The sequence below is a fragment of the Ursus arctos genome, unplaced genomic scaffold, assembly GCF_023065955.2.
Source record: "Ursus arctos isolate Adak ecotype North America unplaced genomic scaffold, UrsArc2.0 scaffold_29, whole genome shotgun sequence".
Classification (NCBI taxonomy): domain Eukaryota; kingdom Metazoa; phylum Chordata; class Mammalia; order Carnivora; family Ursidae; genus Ursus; species Ursus arctos.
The window spans coordinates 24,234,604-24,256,494 of NW_026622974.1; the positions used below are offsets into that span (position 1 = coordinate 24,234,604).

Genomic DNA, 21,891 nt, shown 5'->3' on the forward strand with positions numbered 1-21,891 from the left:
CTAGTTTTTAATTAAATTTCTTTATATAATAATTGCAGGAGAGGTAAGCACATAAAACACTTTGAGCGGCTCATCTGCAAAGGTCTTTCTCATTCCTCCAATGAACAAGAGCTCTCCAGGGAATATATTCTTCCTACCGTAACTGTATGGACATTTCTTCCTCATCTTCCAGCATTCAGTTTTGCTGAAGAGAGGTATGACAAGTGATTTTTGTCTTTTATAAGTTTTTCTGATTGGACACTTAAAGGAGTTCCCTTTTATTTTTGAAATTCAATTTGCTAGAATATGTCACATTTTATTAACTTTGCTTGGTATTTTATGGACCCTTTTATTATGAAGGTAAGTCTTTTCTTCAACCCTCAAATAATAAGTATATATGTGTTTATTTTTGCATTTTCTTTTGAAGTTAGATTTTTTATTTGTAGCAGTGTTTCCCAAAATTTCCATATCATTAAAATCACTTAATGTTCTTATTTTGAAAAATAAATATACCTAAGTACAAACCCCAGCATAGTGGACTAGGAGCAGAAATTTTACGTCAGTGTTCAGGAGGCTATTAGATTCAAGCACATTTGGGAGAGAGTTTTATGTATTTTTTATTATACCTATATATGATTTTCTGGACCTATCCTCCATGTCCTTTACACCCTATTGTTTTACTTTCTTCCTCTACGTTCTCTGCTAGAAGAACAGCTCAAGAAACTAATTCACCAACTTACTTTGCTATGGTATCAAATGTGGCTCAAATGACTCAAATGGTTTTTCAAATTCAGTAACCATGAGTTACCAGAAATAAAGCTTTCCTAATTTCTATTTCTGTTTGTATAAATGCAAGATCACCTTGAATCTTATTGAATAGACACATTAGATTTTTTTTTTAATTTGTCATTTTTCTTAAAGAAGTCAGTTCCACGGGGACCATCTTGTCTGATTTGTCTTCTCCCTTTCAACTACTGACTCATTTCATGTATACATTTCATTTTACTTACAAATCCAGAGACATGGACTTCTCCCTTTGTTAGAGAGGATATGTTTGTGTCTTTATGCAGACCAAAAGGGAAAAGAAAAACATTGATACTTTCTATAATTTTGCCTGCATACTATGGTAATTATTCAATGAAATAACTAGCTAGGACACTTTAACACTTTACTTGACTTGTAATGGATCTTCCTTTGCGGAGAAGGGCTGTATCCCCAGATAGCTTAGAGATGCCCTACAAATATTGTCAAGAAAATATCCCTTATTGGGGATAGAAAGAAACTGAGATAGGAGCAAAACTTCTCAGTGTATACCTTTTGATACTATTTTAATTTTTGAAACATATGAAAGTATTGTTCATTCAAAAAATAAATAAAATTAATGTAAAATAGTATACAAAGTTTAAAGGCACACGGTAGGAGCAGTGGGGGCAGCCCCATCAAAAGTATTTAGTTTTTTTAAATAATAAAAATTATCTTTTTTTATGGAACTGAGCGATCACTCAATTCTAGTTTGCTAGGGTCTTTTAACCAAAAATCAGCTTTTAAATAAGAGTCTCTGCAAATTCCTTTGGGATTTTCTCTACCAGGTTTGCTTTTTATTAAAGTAACTATGCCCACTGGTACTTGCACTGCTCTATTAAGAAGCCATTTAGGTTTCAGAAAATCGACAAGATTAGGCAAAGGAAAATCAGAGACTTTGATCAATACACTTAGAACCAGCATACCAGTTTCTAGTCCCATGTTTCCTAAAGAAAGAACTTTAATATATATGTTTTATTATCACCCATTCCAAGTTTCACACATCATGACGGAATTTTCAAATAGTCATATATATTCTTAAAAAACAACCTTCCCCAGATGGTAGAGTGAAATACTGCTACATAAAGTCCTATCTTGCTTCCAAACTGTATAAATTAAAGGAATATTGATCTTAAAATCCTGGTACAGTAAATAATTGAAGCTTTAGCCTGCAATGCCACTGGCATGGTTAGGAATTTTGTCTTCATAATGCCCTCCCAAGCAAGCACTTGAATAGTCACGCCCATTAGCTCTTTATAGAGATCAACTTTGTCAACTTATCGACAGATTTCTTTAAGCGGAGATCTCTTTCTTGAGTCTGATTACTCGCTGTGGCATAGGGATGACAAAATGCATCATATTATCTGAACACTCATTTCAAGTAGCTATAAACACCTGCCTACAAGATGAATGCAGGTGCAAACGGGACAAAATCTTCTTACCACCTCTTAGTTTTCTGTTATGCACACAAGCCTGAAGTAAAAAACTGAGTACTCATTGGAGAAATGGCAGGACGTAAGTTCACTGATACTAACTGCCATAATACCAACACTACCAATACTTCTCTTTGACAAATTGAAAATAGTCTTCCTTTTATAATATACTGTTTAAAAAGTCGATATTTTAAACAAACAAAAAAAGTTGCAACATGGGCATTAGAATTCTGCAGGAGAAAAAGTGATAGCTGCTTCTAATGAAAATATTTGCAGATTTAAGTTGAAATCACTTATTAGTAAAAGTAATAGGAGTATATTGATAAATATAAGGTGTGAGCATTATCTCACATTATCTAGCATGAAGAAAAAATCTTTTGGTGACAGAAGCTTTCTCAGGTTTTTGTTTTGGTTTGGGGTTTTTTTTTTTGTGGTTTTTTGTTTTGTTTTGTTTTTCTTAGAAAAAGCATAGGACTGGAAATAAGGAGGCCAAAGCAAACTGCCCAGCAGGTGTCTGGCACATAGAAACTTCATAAGTGTTCACTGAATCAAAATCAGAATTGGGTTCTGAATCTATCAATTACCACTTTGTGGTCTCGGATATTTTGCTTTTCTATCACACAGCTATCGCATCTAATATAGCAGAATATTCCTCACAGAATAAAATGCTACAGCATACATAAACATTTGAATTGTTTAAAAGGAGCATATTATCACAACATTTTACTATCTGTTTCACTTAGAAATTATTGTCTTATTTTGAGATATCAGAACCATGTCTGAATAAGCCTAACACTGAGTTATTTGCTCAAATTTACATGCTTGTGTGGACAAAACATTAACATAATTGATAGGATTCCATCATTTGGCATTATGTAAATAGACTAAAAACGAGCTGAATTCTGCAATTTTCTGTTTATTCCACTGATCTCAGGCTCCAGCAACAAAGGGTTTCCACATGACCATTCAGCTTTCCTTACACTTGAGCAGAATATTAGAAGTAGAATGGGGGGCTAGTGTTTCTGCTAGGATCTAATCCTGGGATGGGTTCTCTGTATCCCATACACACAAAGCTGAGTGTCTCCTTTATTCAGTGCTCCCTCCTAGTTTGCCTAGATTTTCTAAGTATTTTCCAGATCCCATCCACTGCTGCAGTCAGTACTTACTCTCAGCCCCAGTTTTCTTGATTGGGGTCCTGATGTCCTGCCTAGTTCTTACTGGTATCCTCCTAGCAAAATTCAGACTCAATTCTCTCTACTTACCTTCCCCTATTCTATATCCAGTCATTCACAGGCATTGGCTGGAGACCCAATTCAGCCTGAACTAACCTTCTGAGAGCTATCTCATTACCACCTAACTATTAATTGATCCAATAATTACCCCAAACTCACTTTCAGTTGCTGGCCTTGAGTCCTACCTCACTGATAAAATTGAGGCAATCAGAGGAGCACTTCGAGATCTCTATCTGCATCTGTACCTACATGCTTGGCCTTCTTGCCTGACCTAGCTCTGCGGCCATCTAAAACCATCCACACGAATAATGGTTTCTATCTCTTCTTTACTACTCAAAGACATCTTTCTAGCAATTCTGTCTGTATAACATCAAAAAAATTTCTCTATTAACATATAAATGCAGTTATTTCTCCCATTCTAAAACAAAACAAAAAACAAAAAAAGAACTTCCTCTATTTGTTGCCAGGTAACACTATATTGCTTTCCTAGAGCGTAATTCTTTGAAAGTATTGTCTACACTGTCTCAATTGCCCTCCTCCCATTCTTTCTTAAACTATTAAATGTGTCTTTTATGCTCAACTTCACCAAAACTATTCTTACCTAAGTCACCTAGAACATCCACATTGCCAATTATTTCTCAATAATTCTCAAAGGGTGACCTCCTTTGCCTATGGACAGTATTTTATAGGGGAGAGCCCTTTTCCTCTTTGATACATTAGAAGAAGAGAGTTGCCTGGTGTAAGAGTCATCCTTCATCTGGAATGAGAAAAATTCAGGAAATCCCTTGAGCACTGCCCTCAAAATCGATCCAAGATCTGAGAACACCGACCACCACACATTGCTAACCCAACTAGAGCCATCATCTTATTTGTTTATTCGAGAGAGAACAGGAGCAGGGAGAGGGGGGAGCAAAGGGAAAGGGAGCAGACTCCCTGCTGAGCAGGGAGCCTGACTCTGTCAATACCAGGACCTGGAGATCTTGACCTGAGCTGAAGGCACTTAAAGGATTGAGCCACCCAGGAGCCCCTCCCTTTTGGATTATTCCAGTGATCTTCTAACTGGTCTTCCAGTTTCCATCCTTGCCACATTACAATCTCTTTTCAACATTTCAGCTAAGGCAAACTCTTTAAAATGTAAATCATTTACATTTACACGTCCCTCCTTCCAAATCTTCCAGTGGCTTCCGGTGTCATTCCAAATAAAACCAAAGGCTTTTAATCACTTACAGGGACCTACAGGATATGGTCACTAATCCTCTCTCCTGAGACATTCCCCTCATTTGTTCTGCTCCAGGACAAAGGCTTTTTTGTTTCCTCAAACATACTGCCAGAAGAACCCCTCTCCTTTAGGGTACTGCGCCACGCTCATTGCTCATTTATGCCTCCAAATTTTCTGTGGGTATATCTGCTTGGAGGAACTGAAGACGTATAGAACCCCAGCTGCCAGGGAGTCTCAAAGTGTAATATGTGGGAGGCTATTTCTGTAATATAAGAAGGCCATATAGAAGATGGAGGAAATGATGCTGAGTATGGCAATCTAGTTTCTATGTTACAGCAATGAATAATGAGAGTTTAGTGGGGAGAAATGGTAGTGGAAATCATAATTTCTTTTGCAACAATGCATGAAAATAAAGAGGCTGCCTTTGGGTATGAAATCAACAAAATAGCATACTTACACTGAAAACAATAACATTAATTATACCTGATAATTTGAATATTATAACAGATACATCTTATGTAAACTATTCAGCAGAATGCCATATTTAATAGGTCCTTTACAAATATATACTGTCTCATTGTCACAATTTACAGAAGTGACATGTAAATTTCCATTTCAAAAATCTAACAGAATTTTAAGAATCTCATCTGGTGAGATTTTTAAATAAATGTGCTTACTTCTGGTATAAAATAGAGAGATACATAATGACTGGCTCAATACCATAGGCACAACCACAGATAAATTCCAAGAACTTGACATCTCTGTTTATAAGACAATTTTGATTCTGCTTTAAATTAAAAGATGTGGTTATTCAAAATAAAGTACAAGAAGAGCATATTAAATGAAAGTGGGGAACACACATTAGTCATCTCCTCATGGCACACTGTATAGTTCAGTAAGTCTGAAATCCAACAGTAACAACAAAGTACCAACGTGGTATTACTTTTTGCTACTGCTGCATTTCTTCCACACCACCATGCTAGTCCTTTCAGATTCTATTCGATCACTGATGAAACTGCCAACCCAGCTCAAAAGTGCTTTACCACTGGATTATTTCCAGGATTTCTGTGGCACTTTTCTTGGAAACAGGTTTGCTACTCTATCCAGTTTCTCCTACACATTCCAGACCATCATCATTCACAATGCTCTACTTCAGATTTATTTCCAATATTCTTTTTCCTAGGCCTGGCAAAAATAATATAAGTAATTTCTCCACTGTTTTCTGTGGGACAGGATGGCAGCTCCTTTGCTGTACTTTCTTACTAAATGCTATAGTATACATTTTATAGTTTCCTAGACACAGTTAATTGAATGAATACATATTGGTGTTGATAAGCGGGTAATGAAGAAGACTGCTTTGATGGCTTCACTGAAGATAGCATGCAAATAAAAACGATAAATTCTTCATCTCAAGATTGGCCTCAACCTAACAAGTAATGCTCTGAGGAGCTTTTGCCCTTTTCACCTGGTGACAGTAGTGACTCCTAGTTGTTAAAGAAAGCAGTTGACAAATATTATGCATTTACTAACTGAGAAGAATATTTTGGATAATAAAAGATTCAAATAAGAATAACTTTTAAGTTATAAATATAAAAAACATAACATTGCACTTTAATATCTTAGTGCTAATTAGCAGTACAGTATCTAGGAGATGGAGCAACCCCAGCTGAGGCATTAGCCTTTGCCTGAGCGTAGCTTAAAATTTATTGTGGCAGACTGTAATCAATAACACAGATAAACACAAAATACTGCAAATTACTGCAAAGGGCAGAACACGCTTATAACTGGGGCTTTGACTGAGTAAGAGGAGTGAGGGAAATCTCAAGTAACACTTGAGCTTGGATACAAAAGACCAGTTGGAATTAATCAGGTACAAAGGGAAGGTAAGAGGGGTCTAGGCAGAAAATACAACAAATAAAAAACCCTTGGGGTGGGAAGAGCATATCAAGTAGACACTGAGAGAAGGTCAGTGTGAATGTAGAGAAAGGGGGCACGCATGAAGGGACCAGACTATGCAATGGCTTGTTAAAGAGATTGGTTTTTATCCTAAGAAAAACTGGAAGATTATTTGAAGATTTGTATGTAGTTGGGTAACGGCCGCATTAAAAAACAAGCATGCCGCTGTAGCAAGGGGAAATAAACTGCAGGAAGTCATGGAGAAAGATTCGAACATAAACACTGTTGATAATACTACACTTTATATAAAGAGAAGATGTGGGCAAGATAAGATATTTAACACTTCCTAAAGTAGGTTTCATGAAGCACCAATGCAAAATGTCCTCAGGGCCAAGAGTTCCATGATCCAGTAACTTTGGGAAATGCTGCTTCTTATTGCCTCCTTTTGGAGATCTGCAGTGAATGCAGCTTATTAAAGGCTAATGCTATGAAAGAATACAGCTAAAAAACAAAGCATGTTTAACTTGGTGAGACCCATAATAGCATGACCGAATCTAACCTTAAAATTTACTGCACACAAAACACAGATATAGATATAGATTATCTCCTGTAGATATAGGCTATCTCCTCAAAAGACACAGAACTGGATTCTAGTAGATAGCTTTAACTTTTCACATTGCTATTACAGAGAAATGTTTTCCCCTTAAGTTTTTAAGAATAAAATTAGAGAAAAACAAAAGTATAATTTAGACCATTAGACTATTACAACTATATAAACATGAAATAATTTTAGAAGCATTAAAAAAACAGTGAATAACAGGTTTACTTCTAAGGAACTATTGTTTGGAAAAAAGTAATTTAAAATATACATTTTAAAATGATAAAAATTATTACATACCTTTAAAAACATGAAATAGGTATTCAAGCAGTAGCGAGCTTCCAAGCTATCCTTGACGATCCATGATTCCTTTCTTCTCCCCAGTTCAGAGAATTTAAGATCCTGAAAATAGAAAGTGTTTATGTAGGCATTAGGTTTCACACTTCAGATTTTGTAGCTTTAGAAAGAATTAGAGCACAGTATTTTTCCAATCCTGATAATCAGCATCAAAAACAAACAGGAGTTCATGTTTAAAATGTGAGTATCTAGACCCACCACAGACAGTAATTAGTAATCAGACTACTTTTTGTTATGGTATTTTTTTTCCCCTCAAATTTTTATTTAAATTCTAGTTCATTAACATATAGTGTAATATTGGTTTCAGGAGTAGAATTTAGTGATCCATCACTTACATATAACACCCAGGGCCCAACCTGACAAGTGCCCTCCTTAATACCCACCACCCATTTAGCCCATCCCCTTCCCCTCCATCAACCCTGTTTGTTCTCTATAGTTAAGAGTCTTTCGTGGTTTGTTTCTCTTTTTCCCTTATGTTCACCTGTTTTGTTTCTTCAATTCCACACGAGTGAAATCATATGGTATTTGTCTTTCTCTGACTTATTTCCCTTCGCATAATACACTACCTCCATCCACGTGGTTGCAAATGGCAAGATTTGAATCTTTCGATGTTTGAGTAATATTCTGTTGTGTATATAGGTCACATCTTCTTTATCCATTCATCAGTCAATGGACCCTTGAGCTGTTTCCATAATTTGGCTATTGTTGATAATCCTACTTCCTGCAATTTATGCCCTTATTTAACACTCTCCTATGCTGAATTATGCTACTTTTGACCAAGAGAATGTAGTGGGAGTGAATTTCAAGGTGAGGTAATAAAGAACACTACAACATCCACTTTGGGTATTCAGGTTCTTGGACTGCTTACTCTGGGTGAAGTCAGCCACTATGCCATTAGGATGCTCAAGCTACCCACTGGAGAGACCCAGGCGGAAGAAGTTGAGATCTCTGCCACCAAGAGCCACCATCAAATTGCCAGCCAACTGAGTGAGCCACCTCACAGCAGATCCTCCAGCCCAAAGCATGCTTTGAGATGACCACAGCTGCTCGACAGACCCCAAGAAAGAACCGCCTGGTTGAGCCCTTTCCAAATCTCTGGTCTACAGAAACCATGAAAGATAATACAAGATTGTGATTTTAGATCACTAAATTTAGGGGAATTTTTAAAACCAGCAATAGATAACTAGCACACAGAGTTCTTTTAGAAAACAAAAGTGTTCTGAGTGATACTTTGTCAAGAGCTATCCATTGCCAATTAAGCATTAATGTTTGTGAAAGCATTTTACCTGCCTTCCAAATTAGATTATAGTATGCTCTTCAGAAAGAAAGCTCAGGGATATCACCTGCTAACTGCAGGGGGGGCGAGTGGGGTGGAGAGAGTTCAAGATTTCATGATATAGGGGCGCCTGGGTGGCTCAGCTGGTTAAAGTTCTGCCTTCAGCTCAGGTCATGATCCCAGAGTCCAGGGATCAGCCGGGTGTCCTTAGGGCTCGCTGCTCAGCCAGGAGTCTGCTTCTCCCTCTCCCTCCAACCATCCCCCCACCCCATGCACACACATGCGAGCGAGCTCTCTCAAATAAATAAATAAAATCTTAAAAGAAAAAAAAAAAGATTTCATGATCTAACATCCCAGATGCTAATGTATAACCCTTCGTCTTTAGTGGAGGCAAACTGCCACAGAGTAGGTCTTTAAAAGACGGTCAAATCTTGAATAGGCTAAGCCTTCTCTGATGATGAATATGACACAAAGGCTTTGAAAACAGTGTTAGCCACCGCAAATGAAGTGAGATTTCTCACAAGGTGAACAAAATGAATCTCACACGTCGCAAGGTCTTACCCTTGATACATCCCCCAAACTCCTCCCACTCCTATTTTCTATACAGCCTACTCAACTAGGAATAACGGGGGCCTGAGAAAGAACATAATTCATTTCCACAATCCCAACTCTTCATTTTATCTCAGCCTCGTTCCTCACCGCTTACCTTACGCTTCCAAGAGAGAAAGACGCGTCTCAGCGGTTTTTCCGGCGTCTTCCTGCCCCTCCCAACCACGTCAGTAAGTCTTACTTAAGAGCGTTGCCCCAAATCAGAAACACGTGGAGGAAAACGTGACAAGGCGGAGCTACGATCTACAAGTAAAATGAACCTCTGGAGAAGTAAGATTTGACTACTTTACTTTTCAATATATTCACTTTTATTTATTTTAAAATCATCTTGACCTAGAAACTGTGAAAAGTCTATATTCACTGAAATTGTTAAATACAAAGTCTTAACGTTTTTATTTATAAAAAAGATATTCAACTTCCAGTTTCAGCTCTGACATGTAAAAAGTTTGGAAATAGTGACTCTGATTCTTACGCTAAGAAAAAAGCTGAACAAACGAAATCAGTTACTTTTCTTGGATCCATTAGAGAGCTGAAGTCACAGGGCAAACTGCTACAAACCTGGAGAGATGAGGTGAGTACAGAGAATCACATCCGAGAGCTGCTGCGTTAGAAGTTGCTGGACCCATACACTGGCAGAAACACTTAAAGGGTAATTTTAGTGAATTGCTGGAGGCTGAGTCCGGACTAATTTGAGAGTGAGAACACCTGAGGGTGCAGTCTTGTGGGGGCCCACACCTTTAAATGTTTTAGTCCCAGCAACTCCACCAGGTTCTCACAGTGAAGATCCAAGAAAAGCCCCCTCACGGTTCTAGCAGGGGAAGGAAAAAGGAGTCATTTTGAAATATGGCCTGAGTTTTTCTCCAGAACAAAGGGAAAAGACTATAAATCCTTATCTTGGGAAAAGCACTTATCCAACTCCACTCCCTTCCAGCCTTCCCGTCCCACCTAGGGGAAGGGGGGAAAAGGGCGTAGAGGTATTTGTGAAGGTCTCCGTGCAGGGATACGGGTCTAGGGAAAGACTGCGTTTTAACCGCAACATTGCAGAAACCTTCCCCTGCCCTACACCTTACCATCGTCGCAACGGAGCTCCAGGATATCAGCTGAAGGAGCTACAAGAAAGCTACTGTCGAAGAGGAGTTATTGGAGAAACAGACAAAAGCGGGATGGGGAGGAGCAAAAACAACGACAGCAGAGGAAGCTGAAGCTCTTGACACCTACAGCTGGAGCAAACATGAAACAAACTCCAGCTCCTAACCACATTAGCATAAAGCCTCGTAGTTAACGCTTACACATTTCAGTTTCTATTACCTATACATCGTAGTTGACTTTAAATAAAAATTTACAGTGCACGTTGGGGTGGCTGGGTGACTCAGTTGGTTAAGCCTCCCACTCTTCAGCTCAGGTCCTGGTCTCACACAAAGTGAGATCAGGTCCCCCCTCAGGCTCCGTGCTCAGCGAGGAGTCTGAAGATTCTCTCCCTCTGCCCCTCCACACCTTCCCACTGCCCAGGCGGTGCTCTCTCCCTCAAATAAATAAATAAATCTTTTAACTAAAAGGCAAGGAAAAACTGAGGAGACAAAGCATCAGAACCAGACTCAGGACACAGATTTGGAATTATCAGGTAAGGAATTTAAAATCATGATGATTAATATGTTTAGGACTCTACCAGAAAAGGTAGGCAATAGGCAAGAACAGCTAGGTAACAGAAGTAGAGAGATGGAAACTCAGAACCACTAAAAATCAGAAACACAGTAACAGAAATGCAGAATGCTTTGATGGGCTCATCTGTACATTGGACATTGAAAAGAAAAGAATCTTTGAGCTTGAAAATATGTCACTAGAAACTTCCAAAACTGAAATGAAAAGATAAAAAAGAATCAAGAAAAAAACCAAAACAGAATATTCAAGAACTGTGGAAAATTTCAAAAGGTGTAAAATACAGTTAGTTGAAATATCAAAAGGAAAAGACAGGGGTGCCTGGGTGGCTCACTGGGTAAGCCCCTCCCTTGGGCTCAGGTCTTGACCCCAGGCTCCTTGCTCAGCAGGACAGTGCTTCTTCCTCTGCCTGCTGCTCCCCCTGCTTATGTGCGCTCTCGAACTCTCTGACAAAATCTTTTAAAAAAATTAAAATTAAAAAAAAATTTTTTTTTAAATAAAACTTTTTTTCTGCAAAAGACCATCTGAGGGGCACCTTGGTGGCCCAGTTGATTAAGTGTCTGCCTTCAGCTCAGGTCATGATTTTGGCGTCCTGAGTCCAGCTCCCTGCTCAGCCAGGAGCCTGCTTCTCCTCCCCTGCTTTTGCTCTCTCTCTCTCTCTCTCTCTCTCTGTCAAATAAATAAATAAAATCTAAAAAAGCAAAAAAAAGAGACAGAAAGAATATTTAAAATATTAATACCTAAGAATTTTCCTAAATTAATGATAAATACCAGACCACAGGTTCAAAAAGCTCCGATAAAATAAAGCAAATATAAAATAAATAAGCAATATAACAAATGAAATAATCAGACCTAAGTATATTATATTCAAACTGTAGAAAACTGCACCTCTCACTTGAAAATATGCAAGCAAGAGGAGAGTAGAATAAAATATTACATTGTTGAAAGAAAAAAAGCCACTAACCTCAAGTTCTAAACTAGTGAATTTATCCTTCAAAGATGAGAAATAAAACCTTTCTAAGACAAACAAAACTACCTAGAAGAAATGTTGTAAGTTCTTCCTGGAGGGGAAAAAAAAAAAAAAAAAAAAAAAATATATATATATATATATATGTATATGTATATATATATGTCAGAAACTTGGATCAATGTAAAAAAATTTTTTTAAAAGCATCAAAGAAGGTAAAAACATAAGTTAGATTTTTAATTTTTCTTCTTAAGAGTTGATCCAGTAGATAACTGTTCAAGTTAAAACTACTGGATGATGATAGCATATGGGTAAGTGAAATGCAGGACAGTAATGTTAAAGGAACGAGAGGGAGAAATTGAAAGTACTTTGCTATAAGGTATGTGCGCCTATTTGAAGTGATACATTTTTATTTGAAAGTTGACTGAACAGCACTTTGAATCCATAGATCTAATTGACATTTATAGAATACTCCATCCAGGGCAACTCCTTGGGGTTCTGTCCCCTCCCTCCTCGGGAGATTTGTACTCTTACTTCACTATCGCTCAATAAACATTGCTTTGCTGCCCACCACTCTGTCTGGTCTCCCTCTTCATTCTTCGAAGTGGCGTGACCACTAACCACGGGCCCTGATAGAGAAAAAAGTCCTGCAATATTTATGGGGGCTGTCTGTGAGCCAGTGACCGCTATCTGTTGATAGGACGCCTTGGATACTATGATGGGCATAGACAGTAAGATCCTGTCCCAGAGTTAGTTTTGTAGCTTCCTACTGGCTGTTGAGCTGGCCCCTGGGCCTGGGTTAGGACACCTAAGGCCATTTCCTTTCTTTCTGTCACATACAAGTTGTAAGCCTTCCCGGTAGGAAGACTTAAAGCTGGGGCACTGAGCAAGGCCCTCCTGAGATTTTTAAAAGCTTTTTTCTGACTCTGGATCCCATATTAATAGATGTGTACTGGCTGTCTGGGTGTCCTCGATCAGCCAATAGAAGGGGCGTGCTATTTCTCCATATCCTGGTATCCACGAGCGACAGTGTCCTGTTATGCCCCAAACACCTTTCCAAACGGCAAAATTTGTGGGATCCTTAAGGTGTATGGGAATGGGCACTGCTGTTAAGGCCCAAACTACTTCAGGCTGAGTTGTGTAGATGTGGGGATTAATATCAGCCTCTATTAAGAGGAAGCACCTGCTAGTCTGCCCAGGGGCATCGATATGAGAGTTAACACCTCTACCTAAGAGAGGTCTAGAGCCCTTCGGCATTAAGAGGAGTGAGGGAAAATTGGATCTCCCCAGGTGCATCCCAGAAGGCAAGAAAAAAATTTGGCTTATGGGCGCCTAGTGATGCCATTAATGACAATACTGTGGTTGAACAGAGAGTACTCCCTGGGCAGAGAGTAGAACAGAAAAGGTGGCTCCAGTATCAAGAAGGAAATTGACGGGTTTTCTTTCTATATCCAAAATTACCTGAGGCTCTGAGTTCCCTATGGTGAGCTGTTTCAGAGGAGCCATCACGTAGAGCCCCGGACCCCAACAGCCCTGATCAGGGGCACTGGCCACACGAGCCCTCACAGATTGAGGTCCCCAAGGGCATTCAGATTTCCAGTGTCCCCCTCCACAAGTGGGACAGGGTTATAGGGCCTTGGTTTTTGCCATTGGGGGCATTCTCACTTCTGGGTGGCCCCAGAGATGGCATTTGGTGACAGAGCCTTGGGAGGCCAAGCTGACAATGGCATGCAAGGCCACAACCAACACCTCAGACTTCTCTTCAGTTTCTCTTCCTCACTCTCCTCTTGGTCCCAACTGTAAAAGACCTGCTGGCAGCTTGTTAGAGATCTTTCAGGGTCTCCTTGGGGCCAACAACCAACTTTTGCAGTTTTTTCCCCCCAAATATCTGGGCTTTAAGAATGATCTTGGCCTCGGGAGAACTGGAGGAGATGAGAGCCTTTCTCAATCTTTCTAAGAAAACGGTTGGTGTTTTCTTCCTGAGTTTGGGTTGACAGCATCATGTTTACCAACAGACCCAAATTTCCTTTACCAGGGACTTTGAAAGCTATCTTCACAATTGCCCAAGAAAACTTTGAGACAGACAAGATTAACCACCATTTTTTACCAACAGACCCAAAGTCCTTTAAAAGCACAAATCTATGACCAGTAATCAATGCTTTAGTACTTTATCCTATTTGGAAAAGACCTAGATGTAATCCCATTTATCATCCAAGCAAAACTTTCTTAACCCATGGAAACTTTAAGACAGACAAGATTAACCACCATTTTAACTTGAGCTTATTTGACCTTCAGCAAACCTAAATAGAATTATTCCTGGTTCTAAACCTCATCAGGTCAGCAGATGAGCAGGCACCACGTTTTTTTCCACCAAAGTGGAAATATGCAGTCCATGTCAGGCCAGAGAAGATAGGGAATTTCCCCGATACAAAGGAAGTTTCGGCAGCTCCTTGGGAATATTCCTTAAAGTCTCTGTCCTGAGGTAGACTAACCACAGTGGACTCCAATTATAGCCATTGCTGTACTCAGTCTTGCATTGTGCTTTGGGCCTTGCCTCCCAAATGCCCTAACCCACTTTATATCCTCCAGAATAAAGGTCATCAAATTCCAAATGGTGGTGGTTCAGATGGAGCCTCACATGGAAGTCAAACCAGACATCTACAAGGGACCCCCTGATAGATCTGGACGAAAGGAACCCTGACTGCTGCCATCCAGTGCCCCTGATCAGCAGGAAGTAGTTACGCTTGGTCATTGTCCTTCTTTCCTAACAGCAGCTAGAGTTACCTCTTCAGAGGGGAGAATGATGAAGGACAATTGGAAGGCAGGCAGGCAGGGACAAGGGACCCCATCCCAAGAGGAAACCACCCTTAAAAGGATTTTACACTGCCCTGGAAAGAGCTCTCCACACTTTCCCATCTGATAGGTGACAAAAACCTGGTTGGATGACAGGTGCAGGGAGGGTTAATCAGATTAAAATAGCCCACCAACAAGCCCATAAAAACCCCTAGACTTAGAAACTCTGGTGGCAACCCCTTTGGGTCACCTCCCTCTTCAGGAGTGTTGTACTATCACTTTGCTATCACTCAAAAAACCTTGCTTTGCTGCCAAAAACAAAAAAACAAAAACGAAAAAACCCTCCATCCAACAAGAGGAAAATATACATATTCTTCTCAGGCTGGCATGGAGTATGGCTCAAGATTGACAAGATTCTGGTCTATAAACAGACCATCAGAATTTTTTAAAAATTAGAAATCACACAAAGTATGTTCTTAGATACCAATGGAATTAAACTAGAAATCAATAATAGCAAGATGGCTTGAAATCTAAAAATATTTAGAGACTAAATAGCATATAAATAACATATGGACCAAAGAAAAATCTTAAGAGAAATTTTTAAATATTTGAACTTACATGACAATGAAAATAAAACATTAAAATTTGTGAAATGCAGCAAAACAGTGCTTAGAGGGAAATTTATAGCATTAAATTGCCTATATTAGAAAAGAAGAAAGACCTGAAAACTGATAATTTAAGTTTCCTCCTTGGGAAACTTAGGTGATTGAGTGAGAGAATGTGTGTGTGTGTGTGTGTGTGTGTGTGTGTGTGTGTGTGAGAGAGAGAGAGAGAGAGAGAGAGAGAGAGGGAGAAGAGCAATATAAGCCAAAAACAGGCAGAAGAAAATAATAATTAAAATGAGAGCAGAAATTAGTAAAATTAAGATTAGGAAATCAATATAAAAAGCCAACAAAATTAAAAGCTGATTCTTTAAAAAGCTCAAAAAAATTTATAAACCTCTAGGCTAACCAAGAAAAAAAAAAAGAGAAGACATAACTTACTAATATAAACAAAAGAAGCCTCATCACTACTGATCTATGGATAGTAAAAGGATATTAAAAAATTTTATGAACAACTCTATGCCCCAAAATTTGATAATTTAGATGAAATGGACCAATTCTTTGAAAGGTACAAACTACCAAACATGATACAAGGAGAAAGAGATAACTTCAGTAGTTCTATATCTATCAAAGAAATCAAATCAAAATACCAAGTCCATATGGTTTTACTGATGTATTTTACCAAACATTTAAAGAAGAAATGATACTGGTCCTCCATAGGCTTTTCCAGAAAACAGAAGCAGAGGAAACACTTTCTAATTCATTCCACAAGGCCATTCTACTACCAAAACCAAATAGCCATTGAAAGAAAGGAAAACTGCAAGTCAATATCCTGCATGAACATAGATGGAAAAATCTTCAACCAAATATTAGCAAATCAAATTCAATAATGTATAAAAATCATTATACAACATGGACCAAGTGTTATTTATAGCAGGCAGGCATGACTGATTTAACATTTGAAAATCAACCAATTTAATCCACCACATCAACAGGCTAAAGAAGAAAAAGCATATGACATCATCAACTAATGCAAAAAATGCATTTGACAAAATCCAACATCCATTCACAATTAAAAAAAAAAAAAACAACCTCTCAGCAAACTAAGAACAGAGGAAAACTTCTTCAACTTGAATGAGAACATCTACAAAAACCCTACAGGTAACTTCATACTTATGCTAAGAAACTGGATGCTGTCTCTTTAACATTGTAGAGAAGGCAAGAATGTCCCTTCTCACAATGCCTATTCAATGTTGTACTGGAAGTCCTAGCAAGTACAATATATATATATATATATATATATATATATATATATAAAGAATAAGAAGAATTAAAAGAATTAAAGAAGAGCCAAGTACAATTAAGATAGATGATAGATAGATAGATGATAGATAGATAGATAGATAGATAGATAGATAGATAGAAGAATTAAAAGAGCTGAGTACAATTAGATAGATAGATATCAAAAAGAAGAATTAAAAGAGCCCTTTTCTGCAAATGATAATTATCTGCATATAATATCCCAAAGAATTGACAACAAAACTCTTGAAACTAATATGCAATTAAAGTAAGGTTACAGGATATGAGGTTCATATATGAAAGTTGATTGCTTGCCTACATACAAGAAATGAACAACTGGAATTCGAAGTGAAAAATAGAATACCATTTACAATAGCACCAAAAAAAAAAAAATGAAGTACATAAGAATAAACCTAACAAAATATGCAGAGTTTGTATATTTGTATAAAACTACAAAATTCTGATTAAAAAATTAAAAATATATCTAAATACATGGAAAGGTATTCCACAGTCATTGACTGGAAAACTCAATATTGTTAAGATTTCAGTTGTTCCCAATTTGACCTATCGATTCAAAGCAAATCATTATTCCAGCTAGCTATTTTATGGATATAAGCAAACTGATTCTAAAGTTTATATGGAAAGACAAAAGACCTGGAATAGCCGACAAGCCACTAAAAAAGAAGAAGAAAGTTTCAGGACTGACACTAATTTCAAAACTTACTAATCTACAGTAATCAGAACAGTGTGGTATTGGCAAAAGAATAGACCTATAGATCAATGGAAAAGAATAGCCCAGAAACACACCCACACAGATATAGTCAAATGATCTTTGAAAGAAAAGTAAAGGCAATTCAATGGAGAAGGGAGAGTCTTTTTAATAATGCTGAAACAACTAGAAACCCACATTGAAAAAAAGAAGAATATTGACACAGTCTTTATACCTTTCACAAAAATCAGATCAAAGAGATCATAGACCTAAATGTAAAGTGCAAACCCGTAAGACATCTAGAAGAAAACGCAGGAGAAATCTTAGGTGTTCTTGGGCCTGGCAAGGTAATTTTAGATGCCATAGAAAAGCACATCCATGAAAGAAAGATGTTGGACTTTATTAAAATTAAAAACTTCTGCTCTGTGAAAGATCCTGCTAAGAGAATGAAGACAGACCCCAGACTGGGTGATAATATAGGCAAAACACATATGTGATAAAAGACATATTGAAAATGTACAAATAACTCAAAACTCAACAATAAGAATACAAGCAACCCAAGAAGAAAATGGGCACAAGATCTGGACACCTCACTATGGGGATCATAAGGATGACAAATTAGCATATGAACATCACTTGTTATTAGAGAAATGCAAACTAACACAACAACAATATATCACTACATACTTACTAGAACGGTTAAAATCCAAAACCTGGCAATACCAAATACACAGTTACATGTTTAGAATTAAGAACTATAGACAAATTGCTTACAATTGCTCTGTTCAAACAAGTGAACCATTAAGAAGGGGCTGAAGAAGAAGCTTGGTGAGGAAGTCCATTTTTCTCTGAAAATTAAAAAAAAATTCTTTGTATCTAGGGAACAAAAGCAGATATGGAATGTACTTGGTTATAGAACTGGGTAGGGAATACACACACAATTTCTTTCCTCTGATATGGAAAGTAGCAAATAGATACTGCTGAGACACAAAAAGCCACAAGTTCTCAAATCTTCTATTGACAAAGCTGTCAGAAGGCAACAAGGCCAACCACTCAGAACATAAGATGTGACAATGTAAATTATGTGGTTGTGTGAAATGACCAAAGTGGCATTAAATCATTTATGGTTCTCCTCTTCCTTCCCTTCTAAGGCATCATTTTCATTCAGGCTTCCTGGGGTCCTTTATTTCTGAAAGTGGGACTAATGGAGGAAGAAATTTGGAAGGTCATTATTAACTCACTCTAGATTTTTAAAAGACACAGAAAACTGGATAATAGAAGAAAGAACTTGTATCCATCAAAAAATTACTAATAAGAGTATAAAGGCAACACATGAAATGGGAAAATATATTCATAATAGTATCTTAAAAAAATCTATTCTTGTGCTTATATTTGGCCACACATACACTAAAATCAGAATGATACAGAGAAGATTAGCATGACCCCTGTGCAAGGACGACACACAACTTAATAAAGCATTCCATATTTTTGAAAGATGCTAAGAGAGTAAATCTTAAAGGCCTCATCACAAAAAAAACTTTAATTCTGTAATTGTGTATGGTGATGAATGTTTAAAAAAACTACTTGGAATATATAAAGAGCTCCTATAGATCAATAGGAAAAGAGCACACAAATCTATTACAAAATAGGCAAAAATTGCTAACATTTTACAAAAGAGGATATCCAAAAAACCAATGAAGATAAGAAAAGTTCAACTTCACCACTAGTCACAGAAATGCAAGTAAAAACCACAAAGAGGTTTTTCACTATACAATGACCATAATCATGAAAAGAAAAACAAACCAACAACAGAAAATAAGTGTTAGTGAGCAATCAAAATGTTCCTACACTACTGTTAGAAGATTAATTAGTACAAGCACTTTGTTAAACTGGCAGTATCTGTTAAAGCTGCCTACGTTGAAAGGAAGGAGTTAAAACAACTGGGTTTTGATCCAATCACCACACCACGGAAAAGTCCTTGAGAGAAAGGCTCTTGGAGTCATCCAGCCTAATCATCTTCATAAACGGACTTGTGGATAAATAGACTAATGATATTTGCTAGGAAGAAGTGACCTTATCTCTGAAATGTCCTTGTCAGGATGTCCTAGTTAAGGATTATCTATAGAAAAAGAACCCAGAGTATATGAGAAATGGCCCTCTGGAGGATTTTACCTAAGCTACACAGCTCTCTGGCTTCACAATTTAAATGCTCCTGCTGTGTGAAGTGACTTTGCAGATGTATTATTCTATTATTCTGAGTCATAGCTTGGACAGAAAAAGACAGGTCCTGGGAAACTACCTTTGATGCCCTAAACCTCTCTCTGCTCTTCCTGAAATTTTCAATTTCCTTCAAATTGAGATTATTTAATAAAGTTTGCTAAAGAATAAGATCTCTGTGATTTCTGTGGGTCTGATTTGATAATTCCATCCTGTGTGTTAGCTTACACAGTCAGACCCAATAATCCTACTCATGGGTAAATGCCAAACAGTAATCATGCACGTGTTCAGCAAAGATCTAGAACTGATATTCATTCTTAATGGCCAGAAACTGGAAAATATCTAAATGCCTATAAAGAAAAATGGACAAATTGTGGTATGTTCACACAACGGAATGCATTCGGCAACTAATAACTTCAACTCCATGAATTAGTATGGATGCAACTCAGAAACATAATGTTGATTGAATTAAGCCAGATTGAAAGGTATGGTATGTTTCTAAAAGCATAAAAACAGGAAAAACTAATCTAAGCTGTTAAACCAGGCAATATTACTCTTGTTGGGAGCCAGTCTCAAGAGACCTCTGAATAGATTTGTATAACTTTCAGTGGTTTTTAAAGTGACATTAATTATCTATTTAGAGTGATAAAATATGGAGATTACTGATAAGATGGGAACAAAAACCTATTAGGATTATCACTGAAAAGAAAAAAAACATGAAAAACAGATATAAGTGAAAAACACTTCAGATATAGCAGGTCATCTAACTATTATTTGTAAACTTTGGGATTTGGTTTTAAGAAAATATCATTATATAGAGTTTCTAATAAAATAAGATAAAAACAGAGAAGGAGGCAAACCACACGAGACTCTACAGTTGAGAGAACAAACTGAGGGTTGCTGGAGGGAAAATGGTGGGGGGATGGGCTAAATGAGTGATTGGTATTAAGGAGGGCACTTGTTGGGATGAGCACTGGGTGTTATATGTAAGGGACGAATCACTAAATTATACTCCTGAAACCAATACTATGCTATATGTTAACTAAGTTGAATTTAAATTTTAAAAAAGTTGATAGTGTCATATTTTATCCTATATTGTTAGCAAACATTCAACCTTATTTTTTAATAACTCCTAAGTACCTTAAAACATTATTGCTAAATTAAGAATTCCAAATATATATTCCTCCCTCCTGTCAAAAAGACAGTGCTGATGATGATGGTAGTAATTGTAATAACAAGTATGCCTTAAATCCCCAATCTATAAGATATTGTGGCTAAACCCTCTAATACAAGGGTTCTCAATTTGGAGTCCAGTAAAATTCAGGAATTCATAAATTTAAGTGGGAAAAATTAAATACTTTCAATACCTTTAACTGAAATTTAGCACTTCTTTCAGTAGAAATTTAGTGCTTCCTTCAAAAGAAGTCACAAATATTTTCATCACACATTGCACTTACAACATATATCTTGAAATAATTGTTTATGCTCATCACTACAACGAAATTATGAATTATTAGACTCAGCATCAGATCTTGTTATTTAATGTGTGAAGAATCATGTACACTACTATATCACATGATCTCTAATAATTTGATAATTCTATTTCAAAATGATTGGTTGGCTTCATTTATGATTCCATATATTTTATTTTTTGGATTGGAAAAAAAATGTTATTTTCAATTGCACCAAAGGGGTCCATGGCAATAAACAGTTAAGAACCTCTATAATATCTCATTTAATTCTTACAACTTTATGATATTGATGTTATCATTCTCATTTTAGAGCTAAAGGAAATGAAGCAGGGAAAGTTGAATGGCGTTCCCAAGTTCACAAGACTAGTAAATCCCAGACCGAGAATTAGAACCTAGATCATCTGGCTTTAGAGCCTGTGCTTTTCACCATTGGTCTATGTAGCCTGTTAGAAATTTAAATCCTAGGGGCGCCTGGGTGGCACAGCAGTTAAGCGCTTGCCTTCGGCTCAGGGCGTGATCCCGGCGTTGTGGGATCGAGCCCCACATCAGGCTCTTCAGCTATGAGCCTGCTTCTTCCTCTCCCACTCCCCCTGCTTGTGTTCCCTCTCTCGCTGGCTGTCTCTATCTCTGTCAAATAAATAAATAAAATCTTTAAAAAAAAAAAAGAAGAAATTTAAATCCTAGCACAGTGACTTTCAAACTGTTGTCTACAGAGGTCTGGGGTTATTTGTAGATGCCCCAGGGTATGTCATGAGAAGCAGAGGAGGGCAAACTTC

The 21,891-nt window shown here is 37.4% G+C and overlaps 1 long non-coding RNA gene and 1 other non-coding gene across 4 annotated transcripts in view; one reads left to right on the forward strand and one right to left on the reverse strand.

Moving 5' to 3' along the window:
• LOC113261142 (uncharacterized) overlaps positions 1-21,891 on the reverse strand; it is a 119,671-nt gene that overhangs the window by 76,367 nt on the left and 21,413 nt on the right. For 2 of the 3 annotated variants that reach the window (XR_003318281.4, XR_008956226.1), the window contains one exon: positions 7,459-7,560. This is a non-coding gene — a long non-coding RNA (uncharacterized LOC113261142). Of the gene's footprint in view, positions 1-7,458; positions 7,561-9,497; positions 9,634-21,891 lie in introns of those variants that run through there. The other variant, XR_007190183.2, reaches the window with a different exon arrangement.
• On the forward strand, positions 18,807-18,916 carry LOC113261371 (U6 spliceosomal RNA). The gene has a single exon (XR_003318356.1). It is a non-coding gene; the product is annotated as a U6 spliceosomal RNA (small nuclear RNA).